Source organism: Rhinolophus sinicus, chromosome 12, assembly GCF_057876585.1.
Source record: "Rhinolophus sinicus isolate RSI-liver-muscle chromosome 12, RSI-T2T, whole genome shotgun sequence".
In the NCBI taxonomy this organism is placed as follows: domain Eukaryota; kingdom Metazoa; phylum Chordata; class Mammalia; order Chiroptera; family Rhinolophidae; genus Rhinolophus; species Rhinolophus sinicus.
Genome location: NC_142512.1, coordinates 31,763,599 through 31,782,308, shown reverse-complemented (window position 1 = coordinate 31,782,308; position 18,710 = coordinate 31,763,599).

Sequence of the window (18,710 nt, the reverse complement as noted above, 5' to 3'; positions counted from 1 at the left end):
TTTTATGCTAGGAAGTTTACACTCTACCTCATTTAATATTCAAACAGTAGACAAAATCATTCCTGCCCTCAAAGAGGAAGCAGAAAGGTTTGCTGACTTTCTCAGAGTTACCAGGGCGTCTGCATTGCACAACTGCAGGGGACGCTATTCGCACCGTGGTCTGTGCAAATGGCATTCCCTGGATTTGTGAGGGAACGGTAACCCAGGGCTATGCAGAGCGGGAGACAATGGCGGTCACGAGCTGAACCTGGTTCTCATCCCGAGTTCAGCGATGCTTTTCATCCACACAAAAAAGATTAACCTCTAGATTGATACCAACTCTCTTTGCTTCTGATAAATTAAATGAGGAGAGGGGTAATTACAGGTTTGTACACAATTATTTGAGCACTCAAGCCAGGATGGCAAACCCAAGCAGTGCTTAGCATTTTCACTTGATGAATGAACTTTTAGTCCACACAGAGTATGGGAACTGGCACTGTCCAGGTGAGTCCTCACAGTTCAGGAAAATATAAGGAACACTCCATCCAGGAAGTGACCTGGCTGTAGGGAAACAGCAAAGATCAGACAGAAAGCTAGGTTGAAATCCTCCATTTGCCACTTCTTACTGTGCCCTTGCATAAAGAGTAAGTTCTTCTGCAGCTCAGTTTTATCTCTTGCAGAAAATGGCCCTTCGGTGTGGGCCAGAATACCTTAAATTCATCAAGTAAGATTTACTCAAGTGTGTATCACACCACAGTTCAGTGCTTCGAAAAGTAAATAAAATTTTGTTGCTACCAGGACCACTTTAAGTTAAATCAATTTTTTTTTTTAAAGTTTATTGGGATGACGATGGTTCGTAAAGCTACAAAGGTTTCAGGTGTACCATTCTGTAATACATCATCTAGATATCACAGTGTGTGTTCACCACCCAGAGTCCCTTCTCCTTCCATCACCAAATATAAATCCATTTTTTAAAATCTTCCTTTTTCTGAATAGATTTTTACAACTGCTTTCTTCAATTATAGACCACTGTTTACTCAAGTGGTGATTAGTGCTGCATTCGAATCAGTTTTACCTATTTATGAAGTCGGTGTTCTTTCTGTTATACTGTTTTGCTCCTAATTGTTTTTAACTCATATTTTTTAAAGCTTAGGGCAATGTGTATTTCATACATGCTTCAGTGATTTTGAATACGCAGTCAAGTTCTCCTTTGCGTGCACTTTGATGGTAGCATGGGGTGTTTGAAATTCGCCAGTTTCTCCGGGAGGGCCAGTATCCACCTATACACACTTGTGTCTTTTTCCTTTGGCTGGTCAAAGATTCCCCACCGCAGCCCTTGTGAGCTTTTGTGCTTGAAGAATCAATCAAAGGGTGAAGAGATGTGCTGACAGCCACACAAGCTGATTTCCTGGCCCTCTTAGCCCTCAGGCCCCAAAAGAAAGCACAGCCCCTAATGGACTCTCATTTGTAATTAAATGACAAGGATTTTGTGGTGGGAAGAGTTGTCTCTTCCTTATTAAGGCCACTTGCTGCCTCTTTATTCATTTTTATGTGAGTTTAATTTCCATTGATGTGGGTGACGACTGTTGGTCAGAAACCACTTGTGCATCTGAGCCCGGCATTCTCCCCCAGTGTCCCAGTGGTAAACACAGAGGACTTGAAAGACAGAATGATTTCACCTCTGAAGCCCTATTTGGTGCACATTCTGTGTCCAAGGACCAAACCACGCAGGAGGCCTCGGGTGTTTTCACTCGGACACAACCATGAAAGTGTTGTGTATTTTTTTCCCCTTTGGTGGAAAAATGATGGCTTTGCTTTCTTGAAGCATTCCTGCTGGCTTATTCATGGAACCCAAAGAGGGCGACATCCAAGGAGGGCAGCATGCAGCCTTCTGTTTCCCGGCCAGAGTCAGGGTTTGGCAAAGAGCAAGGCTGGAGGGAGGCAGGACTGCCCAGTGCAGTAGGTGAGAGAAGAGTTGGCCAAAAGGTAGGAAAGACTTGAAACCAAAATCCACACTCTGATGTGCGGGGCCTCCCAGTGAGAAAAAACACTCACCAAACACCCACATACTTATTTGGGTTGGAATAGGGTATGTAGTGCTTAGGAGGCTGTTGAAACAGAGAACTGACCCCCTTCAGGGGGCTGGAAGAGCCATGGAAGCTGGGGCAGGGGCGGGAGGGGGACTGAAGTGGAGCTGTGGTTACTTGGCCCAAAGAACCCATTTTGCAGGTTTACTTGGGATGAAACTGTAGGTCCTGCCTTGTGTGGGTGGGAGATGGAGAGACTTATGAGAAGTAGGGATATGTCTTTTCTCTGGAGCCAGACATACTGAAGTTTGAATGCAGACACTCCACCATGTATGAGCGTTGGAACCTTGGGGGAAACTCAGTTAATTGGTCTGAACCTCAGTTTCCTAACCAGTAAAATGGGAATACAATTGTGGTTTTTAAATGAGGATTAAATTTAGTATTGCATATGAAAAGCTGGCCTCAGTATGCCTGGCCCTCATCAGTTTTCAATAAACAGCTGCCATCTTTCCATATGTGAGATGACGAGGTGCACGTGGGGAGGGCAGTCTCATATAATGGTTTCAGAGCATCTCGGCCTGGCTGTAAATCCTGGCTCTCCCTTGCACTAGCTTCACGACTCAGAGTAAGTTTTTTAACCCCATTAAACAGCAATTTCTTCCATCTAAAAAAGGTTGTAATATTTATCTCACTGTGTTATCAAGAGTTGAGATAACGCATGCCACACTTAGTGCAGCGTCTTACTAAGCAAGCATAGTGAGGTTCACTAAAGGTCAGCCAAGATGAGAGTGACGGTAGCCTGTGAGGGCAGGAATTGCATAGACTAAGCCATGCTTCTCAATGGGGGACCCCGGGAGACATTTGACGATGTCTGGAGACATTTTCGGTTGTCACAACTTGGGAGGGAGGGTTGTGCTGCTACTGGCATCCCGTGGGTCTCTACCAGGGACTCATAAACATCCTATAATGTATAGGGCAGCCCCTCACCACAAAGAATTGTCCCAGCTCAAAAAAATCAATGGAGCGAAGGTTGCAAAACCCTGGTCTACACCAAGCACTTTGGCAAGACTTAGAATAAAGTCGACATCAGACAGCCTGAGTTAGTATTATGGATAATTAAGGTGTTTAGGTATTTAAATACAGGTCATATGTTACCTTCTAGATTGTACCTCCTTGAGTGTAGGGACCCTGCCTTTGTCACCTCTATGCCCTGTAGCTTGGTACCAGTTACACATTCACTAAGTGTCTTTCACATCAATGCCTCAAGTTTCCTGATGCAGTAGCTCCAGTGCAAGGTTAAAGATATAACTATTATTTGATAATCCACGGAGGATTTTCACCTCAAAACAAAATAGGAAAATGGGTCCATTTTTAGACAGAGCATCACCCAGGGTGATGAGAACTAGAACTGAGAAACCAAAGTAGCAGAAAACACAGGAAAGTTACTGCTTGGCATGTACCACCAATTTGGGCTGGGAAGGCTGAGAGTGGATTTGCCTTTCTAATTAGGTTTGACTTGGGCTAATATTGAAGTGAGCTTTTGTTCCCCGAGCAGACACCAGCTGGGAGGTACTCCAGGAACGTGCTGGGTGGCAGGGTGAAGTCAGCCTGATATTACACATTTTCTCTGGGTGATCCATAAATAGATGGTTCACACATGGACATCTGAGACCATCTATAAACTTAGCTCTGACGCAGAATGTCCCGAGAGGTCTGACTCTTGAGTCACTCCGGATGACAGTTCAAACCCAGGCTCCATTACTTGCTCGCAGTGTGGCCTCGCACGCGATACTCAGCTTTTCTGAGCCTCATTTTTTATTTTTTTTCAATCTGGAAAATGCAGATGGATAAGGTCTACCTCAAGAAGTTGTTGTGAAGGATAAAAAACAAAAGAGATAAGGGATTATGTTGACTCTTGCTACAGAAAACTTGGAATGACCCAAAATTCATTACCCCATGTATTGGTTTATGGAAGATCTCCCTCATGTAAATGACTCATCGTTTCCTTAATTTTTGTGTTACCTACCTCTAGTATCTATCTCCCAACAGTTAACCATACCAATAGATGGTCTCCTAAATGTCCTTGCTGCTAATCTCTTCCACTCCACCCCAACAATTGTCCTTAGAACATACGCCAGACTACTCCTAAAGCACAGTGCTTGCCAGACCACTCCCACACTTAGAAACACTTCCTGTGACCTAAAGAATAAAGTCTAGACTTACTGGCAAGGTGCTAAAGGCCTTCCACCATCTGGTCTCCACGAATGCTCCACCCTTAATGCTTGCCAATGCCTGCATCCCCACACACAGATGAATTCTGGGCCACACCCTTTCTAGCTTATTTTGTATTCCTGAAACATGCCTGTGATTTTCATGCCTTTGCTCCTGATGTTCCCTTAGCTTGAGCCAACTTTTTAATGAAATCATATCCATTTTCAAGACTCAGGTCAAACCTCGTCTTTCTCCAGGAAATCTTTCTTAATTTCTTCTCTCAGTTAGAATTACATCTCTTATTCCTCAGGCCCCCAGAGCACTTGCTGCCTTCATCTTGAGATCTCCAAGCATTCGGTTCCTGCTGTTATAGCAGTCTGCGAGCACATCTTTACCCCTTTATGACATGAGGAGCTCTGGACAGGTGTTAGGAATCTGTGTGACCCCTCCTACCACCCCTCCCCCAACACCTGGAATAGTGTCTTGCACGGGAAGGCACTCAAAAAGTGTTTGTTAAATCAAATCTCAAGATCATTAAGGGGTTCATTTCTTAAAGCAGGGGTGTCCAAACTGCGGCCCACGGGCCAACTGAGGCCCACGATCCATTTTTAATTGGCCTGCAGCAAATTCCAAAAATATATTTAGTTTACTTAAATAAACCAGGTGAGGCAATATGTACTTCACCTCGCGTGAGTGGCCTGGCTGTTTGTGTATTTTACCGCATATGCCCCTTGGTAAAAAACGTTGAAAAATGTTTGGACACCCTTGTCTTAAAGGAATCTCTATTGCCAAAGGTATATATCCTTCTATCCTACCAAAACATCCCCCAAAGTAATGCTGGAACAAATTTCATTTCCTCTACTGCCAGAACAAGTTCGTGTCTACCAGTGCTAGAAACTGGGTGTGGTGATGGGATGTATGTGATTTAAAGATTTAGTGTTTTATACCACTTATCCGTTAACTAACATTCCTGTAATATAAACTGCCTCTCTCTCTCTCTCTTTCTCTGTCTGATTTCTTTAAGCTAGACGAGATAATTGAAGGTCCATGGTTATTTCTTTATATTTCTTACAGTTCTCATCTTAGTGCCCTCCTCTGGACTTCCAAAGAGCACAGTATGGCGAGGGGAGGGAGGTAACTTTGCAGTGGAGAAACCTGTACTCACTACCTCAGCCAGGTGATCAAGGCCAACACTAACAGTCATGAGTTGTGTTAATAAGTTGTGTACCCTTAATGTGATATAGTGAGAATAGAGCTTTATTTCTGCGGTCTCCCTCCCTCAATCCCATAACTCCTGGATAACCATAAGAAAAACACCAGACAAACCCAAATTGATGGACAGTCTACAAAATGCCTGATCAGTATTCCTCAAAACTCTCAAGATCATCAAAAAACAATCAAAATTTGAGAAACTGTCACAGTTTAGTGGAGCCTAAAGAGTCTGCCATCTGAATGTAATGTATCCTGGATGGGATCTTGGGACAGAAAAAGGACATTAGGTAAAAATGAATAAAGCACATTAGATAAAAATCTGAATAAAGCATGGATTTTATTGTTAATAATGTACCAATGCCAGTTCATTTGTGACAAGTATGCATACTGATATAAGATATTAACAATAGGGAAAATTGGATGTGGGATACATAGGAACTCTTGATGCCATCTTGACAACTTTGTTGAATGCCTAGTGAATAAAGGAAAAAGGATAATATTTGCATTCAATTTCTGTATCAAGAATTAGAAGAAAACTAAACAGTTTAAAACATGTGGCTGTCACATGATAGTTAGATAACCCTAAGAAAGAAACCTTAGTCTCTTTGTTTCCTCATTCATTTCATAATAATCATTTGTAAAAGTGGATAGAACAGACTAAATCATATGGATTAGTAGGTGCTCAACACATGCTCCCTTCCCTTTGTCATGTTAGACTTTCAGACACATCACTGAACTTCTCTGTGGACAAAGGTATTTGTTATTGAACGGAATTGAAGAAAAGTCATTTAAAACAAAAACTGTAGGCCGGCCTGGTGGCTCAGGCGGTTAGAGCTCCATGCTCCTAACTCCGAAGGCTGCCAGTTCGATTCCCACATGGGCCAGTGGGCTCTCAACCACAAGGTTGCTGGTTCAACTCCTCGACTCCCGCAAGCGATGGTGGGCAGCGCCCCCTGCAACTATGATTGAACACAGCACCTTGAGCTGAGCTGCCTCCCGGATGGCTCAATTGGTTGGGCTCTCAACCACAAGGTTGCCAGTTCAATTCCTGAAGTCCTGCAAGGGATGGTGGGCAGCCCCCCCTGCAACTAAAATTGAACAGGGCACCTTGAGCTGAGCTGCCTCCCGGATGGCTCAGTTGGTTGGAGTGCGTCCTCTCAACCACAAGGTTGCCGGTTCGACTCCCGCAAGGGCTGGTGGGCTGTGCCCCCTGCAACTAGAAAATGGTAACTGGACCTGGAGCTGAGCTGCGCCCTCCACAACTAAGATTGAAAGGACAACAACTTGACTTGGAAAAAAGGCCTGGAAGTACACACTGTTCCCCAATAAAGTCCTGTTCCCCTTCCCCAATAAAATCTTAAAAACAAACAAACAAACAAAAAAACTGTAGCTACTACTGCTTTCCAATAATTGGGGCAGCACCACTTTGATCAATGGGGGAATAAGTCTCTCTACTCCTTCCTTCAGTGGGAGAAGGAGAGAAGAAAGAGAAATCTCAAAGCTTCTTTCATTTCTTCTGTGCTGACAAAGGATGCATCTGAGGGTGGGTGAACCTTTGTTTTTAGCAGGCACTGTAACGAGATGGTATTTTTAAAAATTAGGCCTAGAATCCAATAGAGGGTGGCATTCAGAAGAGCTGAACTGTTCTGCATAATTAAGTTAGAGAATTAAGATGAGAGGAGCATAAAAGTGTGTGTGTGTGTGTGTGTGTGTGTGTGTGTGTGTGTGTGTGATTGGAAGCAAAGATACACAGTCACTAGTAAACACCCCCATCTACTTCTTATCCATCTTCCCAGAATGGAGGCCTAGGGGAATGAGTAAGGGCTGGTGTTTCCTAGGCTCTCACTCACAGTGCGCCCCATGGCGGAAGGGTCCAAATGCACAGACCCTATGCCACACTCTTCATCCCCCGTCACCCTCACTTCCTAATATGCCCCCACATACTAGAATTGTAATACCAAGTCATTTACATATCCTGAAACACAATGTCTTTTATTTTTCCTCCACGCCTTATACATGCTATCGCCTTATCATTCACTTCTCAGATCCCTACTCATCCGTTAAGTCCAGCTCTAGTATCTTTTTTTTTTTCTTTTTCACTGTGGAGCCTTCCTAAGCAGATTTCCTCCCTTCCCAAACTCTGGCAGTCGAGCTCAATCCCTCCATGCTGGACACATTGGATGTATCACAGAGGGGCCTCAGTTATTTGCAGTCGTGTTTGTACATACCAGTCCCATCCTTACACAGCAGCGATGGAGCTTTGACTGGTTAGCTGCCTTTCGCTCAGAGAGTCTCTCACACTTGTTGGCACCTTGGCATGACTGGGAGCTTTAACAATGACTGGCACCGAGTATTCACCACCCATGACCTCACTTAGTTGTCCTGGCTGCAGCCTGGACGCGGGCACGTTGAAGCCTCCTGAGCAGGTGCTAACGTGCGGTCCAGGTTGAGAAACCCTGCTCTTGGGGCCCAGCGTTTGGCTGGCGTAGGCTGTTTTTCCCCATCACGCTTGCTCTGTTGACCCTGTTGCTGGTTCCACTTTTCCTCAAGGCCGGTCTTCCAGAACTGTCTAGAATAAAATATAAAATAAAATAATAACATAAATGAAAGTCTTTTGAGGAAGTGAAAAGTGTGTATTGGAACTCCCAGGCTCCACACCGGTGTCTCCACTGACTTCCATGGGATTAGTGACGGGCAGAGTTCCCTGTCCTAACTGTGGCTGAAGCAGCTCAGGCAGCTCCGAGAGCAAGGGCAGGTCCAGACAGCAGCGCCCTCCTCACAGGCCCGTCTCAAAGCCGTGGCACTACAGGCTGCTCCCCTGGAAGCTCTCACCAGGGCTGCAGTGGTATCAACTGTGTAATGAATTTTGAGCAAGTGCCTCGTTCAGAGTACAGCAGACACAGACAGGGATGCACCCACCTGTCCACAGATCGCTCTCCGCTGGCTTGTGCGTGCTTTGCTTCCGAAGGCCTGAACCTCCTCCTCTCTTTGCAAGATGGCTTGAGGAGCTGCTTTCCTCGCGCTTCAAGAACCAGAGTGCCTGGAAGTGTGTGTCCCCTTTGGGTGACTTTAGCCAGTGACTGCAGGTGAGAAAGTATAAACCTCAGCCCCTTCCTCCAGAGGTGGGACATCATGGGAGCTGTGATTTATGCTCCAGGGTCCCCCTGAAGGCTGAGGCAAGACTTTGCCTCAAACCTCACGCTGGCTTGGCCTCTTCGCCACCATCTGTCCTGCCTCTGCAGCCCTTTACTGGTTCATCCTGGGAGCACTTCCTTTATCACACAAATCTCGTTTTGGAGTCTGCTTCCCGGGAACCCGACTTCAGTGACAAATACAACATGATGCACCGGTGTAATTCCTTCCTCCTGGCACCTTCGTGGTTACAAAAATACATACTTGCTGAGCATCTTAGAAACTGTTCAGTGCTTTTTATTTAAGTCATGTTATCATTTCATTTAATCCCCAGTCCAACCCTCTGTAAATAAAGAAGCAGAGGTTTAGGAAGATTAAGTAATGTTCCCAAGATCACGTGGTCACTTAGTACTAATTAAAAAATAGGCCTGATTGAATCTAAAACTGCTGCTGTAGTTTACTCCATCAAACTGAGGGTATTGGGGAATGTATTTTTCCCTACCTTTTTGTTAATTTTTCCAACTTTACCTTTTTCCTTTCCGCCTTACCCCTCTTTCAATCGTGTAAGCTCAAAGGCAGGTCTAAAGCGAGAATCATGTTTTTCTCCCAGGCAGATGGGAAACAAAAACTCTACTCACAGCTTGGCAAGGACGAGGGTAGTGATTGATCTCAGCTTGCTGCTCCAAATGGCAGTCACTTTAAAACCAATCCTGCCTCTATCCTGGGTGGAAAACGTGTCACTCACCGCATTGCCCATCGTCCTCAAGCTGCTGCTTGCACTGTGTGAAGTAAGTGAGCTGTCAAAACAGGGGCTCATTGCTCAGTGAGGTGTCCGTGGGGAGCCCAAAGGCAGGTTGTTTTCAACTTTTTTTGAGTGACTACTGGTCATTTTGTTATTTACTTTCACATTGAGTGTTAAGAATCTGCTACATGGCAGATATACAAAACCAAGACTTGGTCCCTGCCCTGGAGGAACTTGCAATCTATGGGTGAGGCAGACACATTCAGCCACCCAGAGCCCCTAAAAGAATTTGGGACCTGAGATGGAGGACAGTCAGGTCAGCCTTGGAGATTCATAGTCATCTTCAGATATAGGGCAGCACTTAAGCTGAAGTGCAGGACGGCTGCAATTTCTTCAGGCAGAATCGTAATGGGGAGTGGAAGGTATTCCAGGCAAAATGAAGAGAATCCATGAAGGCATAGAGGTCTCAGTATTTAGAGCACCTTTTAAGAATAGTCTGGGGTAGCTGGAAATGCTGGGATGGCTAGTGCTGAGTAGTGCAGTCATACTTCACTTTATTGCATGCCTACTATGTACCATATAGGGTGCCAATAAAAAATGAGTAAGATAGCCTGTTATCCTTTAGTGGTTTGTATGTGGAGGAGACAAGAAAAGAGATAATTACAGCAAAGTAAAATGTGTTATAAGTGAGCATAAGGAAATGATCTGATAGAGCTAGGAAGACTTCCTGGAGGAGGGGGCACTTGAGATAAGTCTTACAGTTGAAGAAGGAGTGATGAGGTTGGAAGGGTGGGTTGTGGACCAGTTACTGAGTGCTTTATGTCAAAATAGGGAGTTTGAACTTAATCTGGTAGTGAAAAGGGGAATCAATGCATATCTGGGTGCAATGGGGTTGAGGGGCACCATTAGACCTGTGTTTATGAAAGGTCATATAAATGACTAGCTATACCCATGCTGGTCCTCAGCTGTCCTGACCCTTGTATTGGTTGATTGATGAAGCTCTGCCCTCTGTTTTGAGATACCAGTCCTATTGTTCTAGGTAATTCATGGATTTATTATTGTCTCTGTAAATTGGTGGCTTTTGAGTCCTAATAGAGCAGAGAGCTAGGAGCAGTGTTGGGAGTAGGGCAGAGAAAGGCTTTCAACTCCCCTGCTATGCTCAGTCCTCTCCTTCAGTGTTCTGTAGCAGAAGAGGGAATGGATAGAGATTCTGATTGCTGATTTGGTAACTATGGTAATATTCAGACTGCTGTCATTTATGAGGGGCCTGAATGGATTAGAAGCACCTTTGAAAATACTTGCTTGTGAAGAGCTAGATAAACATGTCTTGACTGCCTCTGACAAGCTTATTTCCAAGAGTGCAGAGAAAGGGCTTTCGAAGGTTGCGTTTCAAAGGCACACCCGGACTTTGCAACAAGAAAGAGGAGGCTTGAGGGTCACTTGAGCCTGGGTTGGCTATTTCCAGCTAATGCTGGGCAGCTGCCCCTAAGCCCTCCCCAAGTAACCCACAAACCAAAGGCTTTGTTTTGAAACTACGACTTAAAATAGCAACACAAATTGCTGTCCCTTTGTGTCACATCCTGCTACCAGTCCCACCTTTGGAGTCTCTTTTGAACTTCTATAATAACCCATCTCTACCCATTTTCTTTAATATCATGAGCCGTATTAGGTTTCTATCAAAACTTTCCAGATAGTGAAATTAGACTGACTTTGTATTTCAGTCCAATCTCTGTTGCTTCCTTCTTGCTGTGTGACCTTAGAAAAATCACTTAGCCTCTTTGAGCCTCAGGTGTCTAGTTTATAAGACAGAGATGACAGCGCCTATTGTAAAAAGCTATTGTGAGAGTTTTTCAAAGTCTCTAATCTTATCCGTGCCACAGAATGAAGACTCAAGTTAATGGTGTCTTCTTTAATTTTCCATCTTCATCCCATTCCCTTGAAGCTATGAGTTTTTTGAAGACATGCTCTGAATATGTCTAGACAGCCAGTGCATAGGGAAAGTAAAGTCTAGACAGCCAGTGCATAGGGAAAATAAGAGAGAGAACTGAGCCTGGATCCAAAGATTCTGTTAAACCCGTTTATGTGGTCTGCGGCGAATATCCAAGGTTAGTGAGACAGGAGCACTCTTGCTCAGCCTCTGACTTCTCCCAGACCCTACAAGGGAAACTCAACAGATGAATGCAACCTGTCAAGTTGGCTTCCACTCCCAGGAAAGCAGGCCCAAGCATATGACGTACTGGTGGAAAGAACTGTGGTTTTGTAGAAAGGATGGAGACAAAAAGGATGGAGGTACATGGAGACAAAAAGAATACTCTCAGGGTGCCCTGTACAAATCAGAAAATTTTTATGGAGTCTCAGTCTCTTTATATTCCTCAAAGCCTTCATTCTTGCCTCATCACACTCCTCCATCTGCTTGAAACACTCTCAGCTTCTCTCTGTTATGGCAATCCTTTCATCCATCCAGACCCCAAGCTAGTTGAATCCTTCCTGCAAAGCTTTCTCTGAGCCTCTTGTTAAAGTTGATCCCTCCATTGTAGACAGAAAAAGCACCTATGATTGGTATAGTTACCATTTGAGAATTACTTCAATTTTTAAAATAACTTTTTTGCATTCTGTTTTCAAATTATAAAGCAGTTACCACAATGCCATTGAAAAATTTAAGAATAGAAAAAAATTGATCATAAATCCATATGTTTTAAGACGACTATATTTGACATTGTGACATATTAACTTCCTGTGGTTTAATTTTATAGGTATTTTTAACTTATGTGTAGGAAATAATTAAGACTTTATATATTGCAGTCTGGTTTTTATATTAAAATGTTAGCATTTTCCCTCTTTGCAACATGGTGTTGACAACCAGCGCTTTCCATGGATGGATTATATTCTCAGTAAGTTTATACTCAAACTTTCATAGATTAACATTTAGGTTGTGTCTGCTTTTTCATTACTATAAATAATCCTGCTCTCTGCATCTTTTGAATATACAATTATATGGGTCAGCAGAGACTAATGTTGCAGTGGATTAAAAAAATAAGTTATTCTCACTCATGTCACAGCCTAATGTCACCATTCCTGGTCTCTCCCATTCTGCTTGACACGGTTTACTTAGGGACCCAGGATTCTTCTATCTGGTGGCTCTGCCACCTTCTAGGAACTCAGAGGCATTCCGGAGGATGCTCAGCGTTCAGTAGGCAGATAAAGGAGGTAACGATGCATGAGACATTTCAAAGGAGGCTTTTGTTGTCGGCCTAGAAGTGATATATGAGTTCTGCACACATGTCATTGGCCAAAACTCAGTCACATGACTTTGCCTAATTGCAAGGGATGCTGGAAGAGGCAGTTCTGTTATGTACCCAGGAAGGAGAAGAAGTAGATTTGAAAAGCATCTAGCAAATCTCTGCCACAAGCACTTTCTTCATTTTATATTACTTACTTAGACTAATAGAGTGATTTTAGTTTAAACTTCAATAATGCTTTTTAGTTATTAATATATATTAAATCACATTCCTTCACTCATTCAATTATTTCAAAAATATTCAAGTGCCTTCTATGATACATGTACCCTGCTAGGTAGACACTAGGATACGCGGTCTGACAATTGAGTTCGTGAACTTGGTGCAACGACTTTGCTAACCTTTTTTAATATCAGAGGGATTATTCATTATGAATTTGTGCCAACTGGACAAACATTTAACCAATTACTATTTGGAAGTGCTGAAAAGGCTGCGTGAAAAAGTTAGACGACCTGAAACTTTTGCCAACAATTTGTGGCTCTTGCATCACGACAATATACCAGCTCACACGGCACTGTCTGTGAGGGAGCTTTCAGCCAGTAAACAAATAACTGTATTGGAACACCCTCCCTACTCACCTGATCTGGCTCCCAAGGACTTCTTTCTTTACCCAAAGATAAAGGAAATATTGAAAGGAAGACATTTTGATGACATTCAGGACATCAAGGGTAATATGATGACAGATCTGGTGGCCATTCCAGAAAAAGGGTTCCAAAATTGCTTTGAAGGGTGGACTAGGCACTGGCATCAGTGCATAGCTTCCCAAGGGGAGTACTTCGAAGGTGACCATAGTGATATTCAGCAATGAAGTGTGTAGCACTTTTTCTAGGATGAGTTCGCGAACTTAATTGTCAGACTTCATATACTGCTGAACAAGACATATAGCTTCAATTCTGGCAAGGAAGCCAGGCAACTAGTCAAACTGTCTATAATAGACTCTCTTGTTTTGCTATTGAATATCTTAATGTATATAATTCTCTGTCAAAGTTTTTGTGGACCATGAGAGCCATATATTTCTTTTGTAGTCTCAATAGTATTCAGCTCAATGCTGAGCACACGGAATCCAAAATGTTATAGATTAAATGAATGATTGATGTGATCACTCATCAAATAGGCTTCGTGAGTAAAGCTCTGAGGGGTGAAATGACTGACTAAAAGGTCTACAGGGAAATCCTAAAACACAGTAACTAAAGAAGTGTCCAATTGAATTGGACGAGACATCAAATAACGCTTCTCCGAGGAAAGAAAAGTTGCCTTCTGAGCTTGGGGAGGACTCTCCCACCTCTACTGTGTGCTTGAAATAAGCAAGCACAGACAGACATTGCTGGAGGGGCACAGCAGCAGGGGCACAGCCAATGCCAAGCTTCTGGTCATGATGGTTTACGTGAGAATCAAGGGAGGTTGTAAACTTCTACCCAAGGCCGTGCTAAGAATGAAACCAGTTTCCTTTCAGTCTGCAGCAACTTGGAAAAATTCAGCTTACAGGAAGGGGTAATGCTTTTGTTTTACCTCCATTTCTAATATGTAACTCTCATCGTTTTAGGCACAGTATTACTTGCTCTGTGCTACTTGCCTCCTTTTTTCTCAATAAAGCATTAAAAGAGAATCTGTTCCCTTCTGGGAATTATGGTCTACCCCCTCCCCCCCCCACACACACTTCTCATATTTCTCAACACCTGTTGGGCAGCTGCTTCGTTCTGCCCAAGCAGTGGCAGCATTTGCAAGGACTAAATTCTAACAATATGGAAAGTTAGTGATACTTCAGGGATTTGCAATATGAACTTAACTATAGTATATCGCTGGAACCACACTCTCATATTTCCCATGTACTTCTGTGGAAGAAGTACATTCCATTAAGAAGCAATAAAAATAACGGAGCTGCCTGAGTTCACTGGCTATGTAGCTGTGACTCTTTTCCTCCATCTACATATAAGCACACAAATGTAATACTTACACAGCTCTACATGTATGAATATGCCTGTATGTCTAGCTGTGTATCGTTATCGGCTAGCTATTAGTAATGGTTTCTTAGTAGCATTACAGCAGCAGCTCACCCTGAGCATTTATGAGGTGTCAGAGACTGTGCTAAGCATTTTACGTACACTGATATATTCAAACCTCACACAACCATAGAGGTAGCGACTATTATAATTCCTATTTTATAGATGAGGAAAATATGCCTCAGAGTGGTTAAGAAGATTGTCCCAGGTCACACAACTAGTAAGTGCAAGAGCCAGGATTTCAACTGGACAGCCTGGATCAATAGTCCTGATTTTAACTGGTATGTAATACTTACATTTAGTGTTTTATTTTAGATTTATTAAACTACATCTCATAGTACAAAATGAGGATAATTATTATCTTTTAATTTGCAACAAGCCATTAAGATAACTAGGGCAAACATTATCACAGTTTTTAATATTATCATTTCTCCCATAATAAAAGTGAGGTACAGGTATATGTATATAATCACGTCTTCTTTATCTAGTTGTCTATTGATGGACACTTAGGTTGCTTCCATATTTTGACTATTGTAAATAACACTGCAGTGAACATAGGGGTATTGATATCTGTGTGAATTAGTGTTTTGGATTTCTTCGGGTAAATGCCCAGAAGTGGAATTGCTGGGTCATATGGTAGTTCTATTTTTAATTTTTTTTGAGGAACCTCCAAACTGTTTTCCATAGCGGCTGCACCAATTTGCAATCCCACCAACAGTGCTCAGGGGCTCCCTTTTCTCCACATCCTCACCAACACTTGTTTGTTGATTTACTGATGATAGCCATTCTGACAGGAGTGACGTGATATCTCATTGTGGTTTTAATTTGCATTTCTCTGATGATTAGTGACATTGAGTATCTTTTCATATGTCTATTGGCCATGTGTATGTCTTCTTTGGAGAAATGCCTAATCAGGTCCTCTGCTCATTTTTTTAAACCAGACTGTTTGTGTTTTTTGGTGTTGAATTATATGAGTTCTTTATATATTTTGAATATTAACCCCTTATTGGATGTATCACTGGCAAATATCTTCCTCAATTAGGTAGGTTGTCTTTTTTGTTTTGTTGATAGTTTTGTTTGCTGTGCTAAAACTTTTCAGTTTGATGTATTCCCATTTGTTTATTTTTTATTTTGTTTTTCTTGCCTGGGGCAGTATATCCAAAATATTATGAGTAATAGCAATGTCAAGAAATGACTTTTTAAAGCTCATATAGTTGGTAATTGAGGGAAGAAGAACATTTTGCATCTTGGTTTTATATATATTACTATCTAATATGTATATTACTATATATAATATACTGTATTACTATGTTATATATATATATATATATATGTGTATATATATATATATATATATATATATATATATATATATATATATATATTATAGTGGTGTGCAGGGTCCGCTATACAGTACTTGGATTTATTATAATAATAAATATTTAAGTATATATAACATATTGCTATATAGAATAGTAATAGTGATTTGGAAGTGGTATTATTTCCAAGTGCAGTAACTTGAAATATAACAGCACTATCCAGATCTAATCAATATACATTTACTTTAGAAACTTTTAGAAATTGAAATGCCCTACTATAGGAAAAAACGTAAAGGATATTTTATGGTCTAAAAGAATTAAGTTTCATACTTCTTGTGAAAACAAAATTCATTACTTAGTGACAGAAGGTTACAGGTTTCTTATGATAGTCCAATAAGCTAGGTTATTAAAATTTCAGAGCCACTTGACATTCCATGGATGCTTTATATATCTGTGGAGGTTTGAGAGAAATGAGATGAAAGATCTCTGGAGCCTGGGTTCTGCTCTTAATTCTGCTCAAGACTGGTCTCTGGTAACCAGGAACTAGTTCTTTAGCCTCTCTGGGCTTCACGTTACTCATTTTAAAAATGAGCCTAGGGGTATCATTGGTGTATATTCAAGGGGCCTCCGAGTTCTGACTGACCAGCCATTGCTCTACATTTCTTAAAGCAACGGAGGTGACAAGAAAGGGTGGTTATTGCTAGCAGTGACACTGAACCTGTGAGAGCCAGGCATTTAGTGACACTCCAGCAGAATCAGGCAAAAGGAAAGTGTTTTGTCTGGTCATCTCTTTTGAATTTGAGGATTCATTCATTCCTCATGATGTGATTATTCAGCACCAACCATGTGTCAGGGACTGTTGTAGGTATTGGAGATAGAGCTGGGAACTAACAGCAAAGACCTTGTTCTCCTGGAATTTACACTGGGGTTCTTTAAGCAAATGAACAGCACTATATAATACATCAAGAGCTGATAAGTGCTATGGAGGAAGAAAAAGCAGGGCAAAGATGGAGAAAGAAAATGGGGAGGGGGATTTTATTTCTCATTCAACACCAAACAATTTAATTGATATGAGGCTATGTATAGTGGTTATTCATCTAATTTGGTGTGAATAATTATTCATCTAATTTTGTTAGAAAAGTGTTAGTGTATTTGAATATTGGGTGTTGCCCCAAATGTCGCTGGGGAGATGTTCTGTAATATACAGCATGTACATATAAATTTATAAAATCTGAAAATTACACGTTCCAAAGTACCTCTGTACCAGGAGATATCAGATAGGAGATCATGGAGGTCGACCAGCCAGACTTCAGGAAAAGGGTCAGGACTGGAAATAGAAATGTGAAAGGCATCATCCTATAGATGGCATTTTGATAAAACCAAGAGGAGGAACAAGGACTGAACCAGGGCCCATCTCACTGTTTAGAGTGATGAGGTGGGAGAACAACAAAGAGATTGTCCAGAAAGCAAATAAAGTGTTTCAAGAGCACTGCAAGAAGCCGCAATCAGCCCTGTGCAATGTAGCTATTCATAATAGACTAAGAAAGATGAGGATTGAATATGTGAAAGAAAAGCAGCAGCAGCAGCCACCACATCCAGCATCCTTTCCCTTTTTCATTGCTCTTCTCAGGATTCATTATACTGAAATCCATTCTTGATACATGTTTGATCCTGTATCTAAAATGGTTGCATACTAGTTGCTTCTTCAAGGCACTACATAAGTTACTTACATGTCACAGATGTGAGGTGCATTTCACAGAAACAGTATAATATAGCCAAAAAAACTTCAAAGCCAGGCAGACCTGGGTTCAAAACCCACACCTAATTGGGTTGCCCACACCTTCATTTGGTCAACTTCAGACAAGTTATTTAACATTGCCGTCTCAGTTTTCTCACCTGAAAAATGAGGCTGTTAATAAGAATCTCCAATGCACGTTGATGATTAAAAGCAATAACCTATATACAGGACTTTACCACATAACAGGTTCTCAAAATTCTTCCTGATTTTTAGGGATAGTGGACAAACTGTAAACAGGAAGTATAGCGGGTGGTAGGACAAAGCATGAATTGAAAGGGACTACAAGAGGCGTGGACTAGGGCTCTGGACCTGGTGGCTACATTTTGTGAAACCCCAGGTAACTCACATCAAATTCCTAAGCTTTAGAATCAGAGATAATAGCCAGGAGGCCCACTTTACCACGTTTTGTTTGATTGGAACAGTATTTTTAATTGGTTGGTTGGTTTGTATCATGTTTTAGTTTGCTACAGTTCATCCTTTTCTTGTGACATCACTCATTTGCATCACCCGCCTGTTCTTTTAATTAGAGTTCACGGTCATCTTTCTGGTCCCTTCATTTAAAATATTTCACTACTTTTATAACTAGCACTCCATGATGTTTTTGTTCAGGGCAGTTTTACATGTTGAACACTATGCAGGCAAGCTTAGGGTCTACATAGTTTTCAACACCTGATAAAAAATTTAGACCTGAAGACAAAATGAGTGCCTCTCACATAATAAAGATGAACTGCAAAATTAAAATTTTGTGCACAGAATATAGAATGGCATAGCAAACATTCAACTGCAACTCAATGCAGGTAGTTTTACGTTAAAAAATAAAGTTTCAATCCCAAGGATAAAATTAATTTATTCTTTGGGCAACTTGGAATTATAGAACATCATACAAATCTTTTTTTTTTTAATTTTTAGGGCCAAAAATTGCATGTAATGGTACTATGGAGGCATAAGATAGACTTTTTTAGGAACTGTACTTACTCTAGTTCTCTTGCCACTC